Below are 9,403 nucleotides of genomic sequence, written 5' to 3'. Positions count from 1 at the left end.
AGCCAACTGCCGGTCAAAACGGATAAATGATCATCCCATTGATCCACTCCTAGGTAACCATTCTAGTTGTATGCCACCATCCATCATAACCACGATCATGACAATGGTTGTCCAAATAGTCCGTTAACAAGGCAACTAATAAGAAAAAGGAAGGACTCTTCCAAAAGGCATCATTTTCTTGTCGTACAACGAAAGAAAACTGTCCTTCTGGACCTCCAGACTTCGTCTCGTAATTTTTGCAAAGATACAGGCCGGAGCCCTGGGAAGACTACTTTTCGCCCCCGTGGTCGGGTCTCGTCCCCCCCCCGCCGGTTGTACCTGGTCTTGCTCTCCTCGAGCTCGTAGTTTGTCGGTCTCACTGGACTGGGGGTCCCACGAAATGGGCGAATGAAATGTATTTACAAAGGAATTTCCAATGAATCACAAAAGGATGATACCTACACAAAACCTCTAGTTGTTTAACCCGAATTTCTGACGAAGTCATAACCCTATAACGACATCCGACATTGTTCGTCCGCCGGTCAAACCCACACCCCCGTTTAACGTCAACAAATACACCTTAACTTAGCTCTTCAGGAAAAAGAAAAATGGACCCTGTACGAAGCTAGAAATAAATTTTTCACTTGTCCTCCTTATTTTCTGGAAAGAATGTAGGCGAACTAGACGAGACAAAATGAGACAGTAGAGCGTATGGTGTTACAATTTTAAGACGGTACTGTGACTTGTACCCAAATCTATTTGTGGTTGAAGACAAGAGGTGTGTGGTTTGTGATAGTACCTAGAGGTGTGATAAGCTAGTTTCCCTCCCAGTTTTGTTTGTTAAACTTACGCAATTCCGTCAATTCCTAGAGAAAGGTATCGACAGACTAGCCATGAAATTATACTTTGACTCTAAAACAAGTCAAGCGAGTCACAGTCCAACAGTTGTTGTATCACCCGGAAAAGGGTTTACCTGGGCCCCAAGTAACTACCAACGAGGTAAACGAACTTTCCTAAAGTAATTACAATCTGCGAAAATAGGTTTCGCTTGAAGGTAGAGTCCATGACCACCTGGTAGGGTGACCTCGTTACACCCCCCCACACCTTTACTAGTTAACTAGTGAGTGATTCTGGGTGCTACTAGTTAACTAGTGCAGACAAATGTATGCCACTAGTTAACTAGTTCTGCTTCTTTTTTGTAACTAGTTAACATGTCAGAGCTTTTGCAGCGCACTAGTTAACTTGTAAGACTTTTAGCGTCACTAGTACGGTCAGAGGGTCACTAGTTCATCAAAAAGCTTACAAGTTGGGACTTTGGTGCTACAAGTGGTGCTCCTGGCGTCACTAGTAAGGCTTATGTGGTAACTAGTCGGACAAAAGTGCCACTTGTTGCTGAAAAAGAGTGACTAGTGTAATGTTTTATTTAACTAGTAAAGCAGAGTGCCAAACTAGTTTGACCATATAATGCATATATTTCATATAATATATCTAACAAGTGAAATCAAAGAGCCAACTAGTGTAGGCAGCTGCCGTGTGATATCAAGGATATGGAATACATACTCAAATGGTTGCCATAGTCGGGTATTTAGTGCCTACTGTTAAAATATTGTCCGTGGGAAGTCAGTCAGTGTGTGTTTTGCCTAGAAAAAATACATGTTTCTGTTTTTGCTTTGCTCCGCTTTGTGTGTGTTTTTGCTGGTGCGTATACTCATGTGAGAACACCGGCACTCGAGACACAAAAGTAGCATTTTTATCAGTGGTGCTCATGAAATTAATAAAGCTGAAAAACTGGACAGATCTTAAAATCAGGGTAACGATAGATCCGCATGAAGATAAACAACCTCTCCATATTTGCCTCCTAATGGAAGTCACGGCGATTTATCAGCCTCTGAGGAAAGCTGCGATCCGAAGAGGGTTACTTCCTCTTTCTATCCATCAATAATGTCACTCTGTTATCACAGTGCTATTCTAATCCAAGCACCTCTCAAATTGCGGCTGATAAAATGTTTTAAAGAGAATCTATATTCCTGTCTGCAGTCCTAAAGCAACTTTCTAATTTAAACGAAGTATTCAATGTTCTTACCTAATTTGATATACAGTCATATGATCATAATTACAACAATACTTTTGTTTTATATTTATGTAAATATGGTCATATGACTGTATTTGAAAACACCATATATCTAACAAGTGAAATCAAAGAGCCAACTAGTGTAGGCAGCTGCCGTCTGATATCAAGGATATATAAGTGGCTTGCCATATATCAACTAGTAAGTGATTGTGTTGAACTAGAGAGAAGAAAACCACAAATAGTGGGCTGAAAATATCCACTAGTTTAAGAAAAAGCCATACATGTTGAATCAATATCTAACTAGTTGCATACAGTTGCTCACTAGTGCAAAAAAAAGCCAAACTAGTTGAAGGAAAGGCCTTACATGTCAGACAAATGTGTAACATGTATGATCAAAGTCTAACATGTTTATAACCTGACTAGTGAGAGGGTCTGGCTGCAGGATGGTGGGTGGAGGTGATAAGGTCAGGGTAGTGCCTCATATGCAGCAAACATGATGATCAGGCCTGTATTATCCTGAATGTAAACTTGAAAAGGACATCTATAGCTTTACTCAAAGGATCACAAAGGATTTTTCCGGCTCTGTTTATTTTTTATCTGTCAACAGAATTATGGGAAGTCTTTTTTTTGTTTCAATGGGGCATCTGCTTTCCTTCAAATCAGAACCAGAACTAGAAAAAAACAATCAACATGTTGTTTAAATATTGTGAACATTATAACACGTCTCCTTTTTTCCGGTCCATGTGGCTTCCACATTATGACTCAAGGCTTATGAGTTTACCTTGATAAGAAAAACAAATTCCCAACTCTGTAAATGGCATGTGAAAGCAGCAGTGGCCTGGGTGGTCTGCACTTTCTGAGTGTGAGAAGATGTGTGTGCCCCCTTTCATTTTGTTACTGCAAACTGATGTACTTATCAGGCTTTCATTGGACCTGAGCAATCTACTGCACTCTCCCTACCCTCCCAACACAGCAGCCTCCAACCCCACCCACTCTTCAACCAAGCTGTCGGGGTGCATCAAGAAGGGGACCCAAATGACACGTTTGCCTCAGTGTATGTGTGTGTATGGTAGATGGATGAAAGGTACTTTAGGAGGTCACTCTCATTAGGGAGGGCCACTGTCACTTCAAGATTATAAACAGTCTCCAGAGTCAACCCACCGCTCAACTCCTATCTGTGGTTCTGCCTCAGTAAGATACACACACACCCCCTCACTGCTTGCTTCTTTGTCATGTTGCCCCTTCACACCAATTGCATGAGCAATGATGACCCACATTTGCATAAAGTCTCTGTTGGCAGATTGGACTGGTCAACATAGCCTGGTGGTCAACAAACACACCTGTCAGAAGAGATTATAATAGAAGGAGAATTAATTGTTGAAGAAGTGCTTGTGATTACAGACAGGTCCGATGTTTGCTCTTGATTGTGTTGTTTCTTAGTATGTGTGGTTGTGTACATGTGTGTGTGTGTGTGTGTGTGTGTGTGTGTGTGTGTGTGGGTATGTGTGCTTTTCCATTTTGCGTGTCTAAGACCTCGCCTTTGGTGCCATCTGGGTCTTTTCCTTCACAAATCGGGAAAAATCAGAGTGCTGAAAGGAAAAACAACACTGGAAAAAGGAATAAATAAATAAATGATGGTGTGGGAACAGAGTGCAAATGCAAACGGCGGGCTGAGATTTTAACGGGAGGACAAGAAGAGAGAAAGAAAGTGATTAGGCAACAGAAGCGCTGGTGATAGGCCTCTCCTCACAGTCTCTGTGGACCCTGGAGATGAGCCTGAGAGGGGGTAGACAGCCAACATGGCAACCTCTCAGCCCACATCAGGCTGTCACCGACTGTGATGCCCACCCAAGAGACCACAGTGTGCTCTCTCTGAGAGGGAACAAACTCATAAAGCTATTATTGCGCAGATGGTTTGTGCTCTTTCCTACTCAAAAGCTGTCAGTGACGGAGTCGAGCATTTGGTGGCAACTATAGGAGCAAATTTAGAAAGGCGAAAGGAGGAAAAATCTCGGTGGTTCTGGAAAGAGGCAGCGAATGTTCAAGTTCACGTCCATTCAGACTCATCTTGACCTAATCGTGTCCACTGTCATATTGTGTGTGTTCATTTGTTTGCGTATCCATAGGAAAAGCTGAGATGCTTTAGGGACCAAGACTGTGTGCATGTAACTCTGGGGCACTGATTCTCAGGACATGCTGCTGCTTTAGCGCTGACCAAAGGAGCTGTCTCACAATCAGGGCGTGAAATGCTAAAGAGCTTCCAGCCACCGCGCCTCTATGGTGTTTTCTCCCCACAACTGTTCATTTGACATTTAGTAAATCATTACTGCACTCATGCCCTCCAGGAACACTCATACACCAACACTCTATACAAATGTACCACAAAACACACACACACACACACACACACACACACACACACACACACACACACACACACACACACACACACACACACACACACACACACGTACGTACACCATTGGTGATAACTGTTTATTAACAAGTTAGGTGACCTGATTCTTTCCTGTTGCTGAAATGATGACTCAGAAGTGTGTGGTTAAATCACAGAGCATGCTTTTATTCAGCTCAGGCAGCATGAGAAAAATGTTGCTATTGTAAGTTTCTTTAAACCACAAAAAGATGTTGAACATTTTAGCAAGGAATGTAATACAAAGGCAATAGGCAGAGCAAGTAATGCAGTAGCAATGGGAGGGGAGGTGGATGGGTCAAAATAGCAGGGAGACCCTTGTTTCTGTCTGTTTTGAAACCAAAAACTGAGTTGTTTTTAGTTTCATTTGTCATGTCATGTGACTCATTAGTCATGTGGCAATACTGTATGTCCCCTTAATCATGATAAGATCTGTAGTTGTGCAAAATCCTGCAACGCCATTATATTTTCTGGCGACTGGGTTGTGTATTTTATGAATCTGAATTTAATTATATATGCAAAATTATAATATTTATCATTTAATATGAAGATACACTTAATTTGGAAAGTAAAGCAACCCTAAATGTATGTAATTGCTTTTAAAGGCTGGTCACACTCCAGTGATTCAAGTTTACAAAATCCCATAAAATAAATTCATGAACACGTCACGTAATGTTTGAACTTCCGTTGGCGTGCACATGGTGTCAGGACCTGTGAAGACAGGCAGGCCCTGACAGGCTTTCACACATCGTGGATGTGTGCTAAACTTCCTCCTAGCTCTCTAATCATTGCTGGGCAGGGGGGATAAAAGATGATAAAAACACAAGCGATATAATGGCCACACATCTGTCTGCTCGCCTCTCATCTCCTCCCATCCACACCCTGTCAACAGCTGATGGACCGTTGACAGCTAGAGAACATTTTGAGAGATTGACAGGTGACCAAGAGAAATGTCTCACATTTAAAATGCCTATTTGAGTCTACCATTAACATTATTACATGGCTTTGACATAATGAACTGTGCTACTTTTAAAGCAAGCAACGATGTTTTCAAATCTGTAATCAAAAAGCTCCTCAAAAAAAGCTATTGAAGCAGTTCCTGCCGTTGCTAGGTAGTTCAAACAGTAACATTGGACTATTTTTCTTAGCGGATGCATGTCATTTTAAATAAATAATAGCCTACTATTTTTTAAAACAATAAAAACATTTTCTAAATCTATAAAAGCATTTCAATTAATATTGGGAGTCATATCGTTACTTTGTTTAGAATGTGGCCATGTAATAAGTGGGATAATGTGCAGCAACTTGGTCAGTATGGGGAAAAGAACACCCGATCAGGAGCCCGATCTTGATAATGACCGCCTCGCTGCCCATTATCCCTTACTTAGAGTATACTAGATTGGAATATTTAAAGTATATGTTCTGTTCTAAACTATAGTATAATCCACACAAACGCTGTATTCACACTATTCTCATTAACATATTAGTATGGGTAATACCGCTTTAGGAAAGTTAAGCACATAAAAAATTCAAAGATTTAAAAACATATTGTATTCATTTGTGTTGTATTATTTCACTTTGTTTGCAGTTTAGTCCTTTCAAACATTTTACAGATTTTCTGTTTTCTATGATGGAACTTTGGAGAAAAATGCTCCTCTGGGCAGCAGCAGATCATTTTTTTGAAGCTTTAGGAAGCAAGACTGGTCAAGCCATACACAGATTTGTTAATATACATGTATCAATGGGCTAAACATACTTTGACCTACATTAACATGCTTACATGCTCACAATGTTATGCAGATAATTAGAAGGTATACTGTTTGCTATCCAAAGTACCGGTTTGTGTGTTAACATGCAATACGTTTTTTGGGGAAAAGGTATGTGACAAATTCAAATTTGTCAAGACTTTTCACTGCGGCCCATAGATCTCATAGACCAAATGCCATTGCAACTCATCAAATAGTTAGAGAAATATCCTTTAAATAAATGATATATTGGTAGCACTAGATGGAAAAACTAAGCTATTTCAGTCCAGACCCAAGTGGTGAAATGATCGATATTGCTGAGGCCACCTCTAGCTTGGGTAAAAGGTCCAACAAATGCTGACATATCAATTAAAGCTTTTATTGTCAACAATTACATTCGCCTCACCTAGGTTGGCCTTTGTTTGAACACTATGAATGTAATGTCCTACTACAAGACTCTCATGCACTCATATCTTCCATCTTATCATCTGCTAAAGTAGGTTCTACCCTCAATTTATCAGCAGCACTCTCTTAATTGCTGCAATACAGATCACCACCCTCTTACTTAATTAATGCAAATGGAGCAAGCAGGCATTAAGTCTTTCAAATAATCTTCAGCTTTTGTCCTTATATTTCTTTATACAAGTGCTTTAAACCCATTGTCTGTGTAATTAGCTAATAAAGAGCTCCTAATGTCTTGTCTTGCTCTAACGACGCACATCCTCCTTTTAATCCATAAGCTCTTAAGGCAGCCATAACTGTCTTATTCATGTCAGGCCAAGAATGAAACCAGTGAAGGAAACAAAAGCAGCCTTTAAAGTCCACACACACACACTTAATATCAAGGAGTGAAGAGACAAAAATGTAGTGTGTGTGTAGAAGAGTCTTATCCACCATCAATTAAAGATGGAGATAAGAAGCAAGACATTTTAATGTTGGCCTTGAGAGGCTTGAGTGCCTGAACATTTGAATCAATAGCATAAAGAAACATAAGGTATTCTCCCTGTGAGTATCTCTTTCAAAAGGTAAACTACAATATGAAAAGGGTTTGACGCAGAACAAACTATGACTTTGCGATCTTAATTATATATGAAAATGACTTTCTTCCTTTCATTGAGATATAAAAAAACAAGACACTCACACAGGGTCCTGCGCTGGCTCTTGCATATTCGTTATACTGGCCTTTTTTGCCTCGCAGCACTTTAATGCTTAACTTGAATGCAGTCCCGTAGGATGTGATACATTCAAACTCGGCAACGACTCGGCCTACCTTGACGACAGCCCCCGTATACTGCCCTTACACCTCATCATCACTTTGGCTCAGAGTATAACCCTGAGATGATGCCAACAGCAGGCGAGCTGCCCACCGTCTTCTCGGCGAAAGTCAACTTATTATTTGTGGGTTTCCTTTCAGCCTGTCCAACACATAAGGTTATCTGGACTGGATAAAGAAGGGAGAGAGAGCTATGCCCGTGTTCCAGCCCCAGAGGCAGGAGGAAGAAACACGCCGAGGTGGGGAGTCGAGAGGGGAGATGCTACGACTCACGCAGTGGACCTATTGGGTTCACCCTCAGGGTGTGTATGAGTGTGTGGGGTTTGGCAGTTGGAAGAGGGTGTGTTTAGCCATCTTCGTTGTGGTGGAAGTAACCTGGGATAGGAGACTGCGCAAATGGACAGAAAGAGGGGAGGGGTCAGGGGTGGAGGAAGCGAGGAAATAGAAAAGAGTATACAGTATATGAGAGGGTCATTAAGATTATTGCTGTGTTACTGTGTGTATGGTTTTGAGGGGTGGGGGTTGAGGCGGCGATATTGTAAGTGCCTCAAGCCTTTGGTCATTTCCACAATGCAGATATATGGAATCAAATGTGGAGCATCACACCACACAGGAGAGAAAGTGGCATATCCGAGCGTTTAGCTATTTGTCTTTGACATGTTATATTTTCATAATATTTTACCTTGAGGGCAGAATGATGAGTAAATCCCAGTGATCCATACTAGGCTCCATCCCAGAAGCTCCGTGTCAGTGCACCCCTCTCTCCTCTTTCTCCGGGCCCTCTGGCTCTAATCATAATGCAACACAAAAAGCATAAATAATTGAAAAATCATTGTGCTGATTTCAACAAGCCACATTTCCCAGACTGAATTTTACTTAATTAGGTTAAATGAATGATTTTCATCCATGACAATGGGTGTAGGGATGGCAATATGTTTCTGTTTTTAGTCCATAATCCACCATTCTCTCAAGAATGAAATATTTCAAAAACGAATAGAAAAACCGCCATCAAATGTGATAAGATTTGGTACAGTGCTCAGAGGAAGGTTCCCTAATATTGCCCTCGACGTTACATCACAACTAGCAAGCATATGGTTAAAACCTTTTTTTATAATGTGAAACATCTGTCATGCCTAGAACCCGGATAACCAAAGCTATAGATGAGACTGTGAGGTATTCAGTGTCACAATGCAAAGGCGGGTTGTTAACTAACCAGTGCTGCGATACCCTTTCTGGTTACCTTTCATCGGGTCAGGAGTTCACAGTCCATCCATCAACATCCATAGGGGTTTGGTGTCTATTTTTAGAGAATGATAAGAGGAGAGGAAAGAAGAGGAAAGGAGAGGAGAGGAGAGGATCATGAAGCATGTATGTTGTCAGCTTACAGTGGGATGATTTATTATTTGATCGCTCCCATGTCACCCAGATCTGGTTTCTGTGGCCTTTTCCCCCGTTATATCCCACCTAGGGGTCACCAACCACTGTTCCCCATGGTCAGCCCAACATCTTAAGTACATACTCAGTTGTAAAAGATCTAAAACATGGGCTTTTAACAAAAGTCACCCTCTGCAGTTTACCTACTTTTGATTACCACATCATTAAGCATATTATCGAATGCTTGATCTTAGTGACTTTGATTCCTCAACATAATTGAAACTTCATAGATTGTCGCGACTATGTTTTTCCTTTGACCGGATCTGCCACAAGTAAGCTTGGAAAAATAAATGCTACCCTGTAGGAATTTTAAGGGGATTAAGACCATATATTTAAACATCAAATGTTCCTTAACAATCAAATTAGAAAAAGAAAATGTTTTAAAAAGAAAAGCCCCTAATCCTATCAGATACCGCAGCACAGATTTGGAAACTCAAATGTAGGAAAATTGTATAAATCATTGTTTTGAT

The 9,403-nt window shown here is 40.9% G+C and overlaps 1 long non-coding RNA gene across 1 annotated transcript in view; it reads right to left on the bottom strand.

The window, feature by feature from the left end:
- The window catches only part of LOC104956429 (uncharacterized), an 86,902-nt gene extending 78,635 nt beyond the window's left edge, over nt 1–8,267 (bottom strand). Inside the window, exon 1 of the long non-coding RNA XR_799551.1 lies at nt 8,182–8,267. This is a non-coding gene — a long non-coding RNA (uncharacterized lncRNA). The remainder of the gene's footprint in view (nt 1–8,181) is intronic.
- Nucleotides 8,268–9,403: the final 1,136 nt, after the last annotated feature.

Source organism: Notothenia coriiceps, unplaced genomic scaffold (genome assembly GCF_000735185.1).
Source record: "Notothenia coriiceps isolate Sejong01 unplaced genomic scaffold, NC01 NC01_scaffold00000666, whole genome shotgun sequence".
Lineage (NCBI taxonomy): Eukaryota > Metazoa > Chordata > Actinopteri > Perciformes > Nototheniidae > Notothenia > Notothenia coriiceps.
This window is presented reverse-complemented; position numbering and strand designations above follow the sequence as displayed.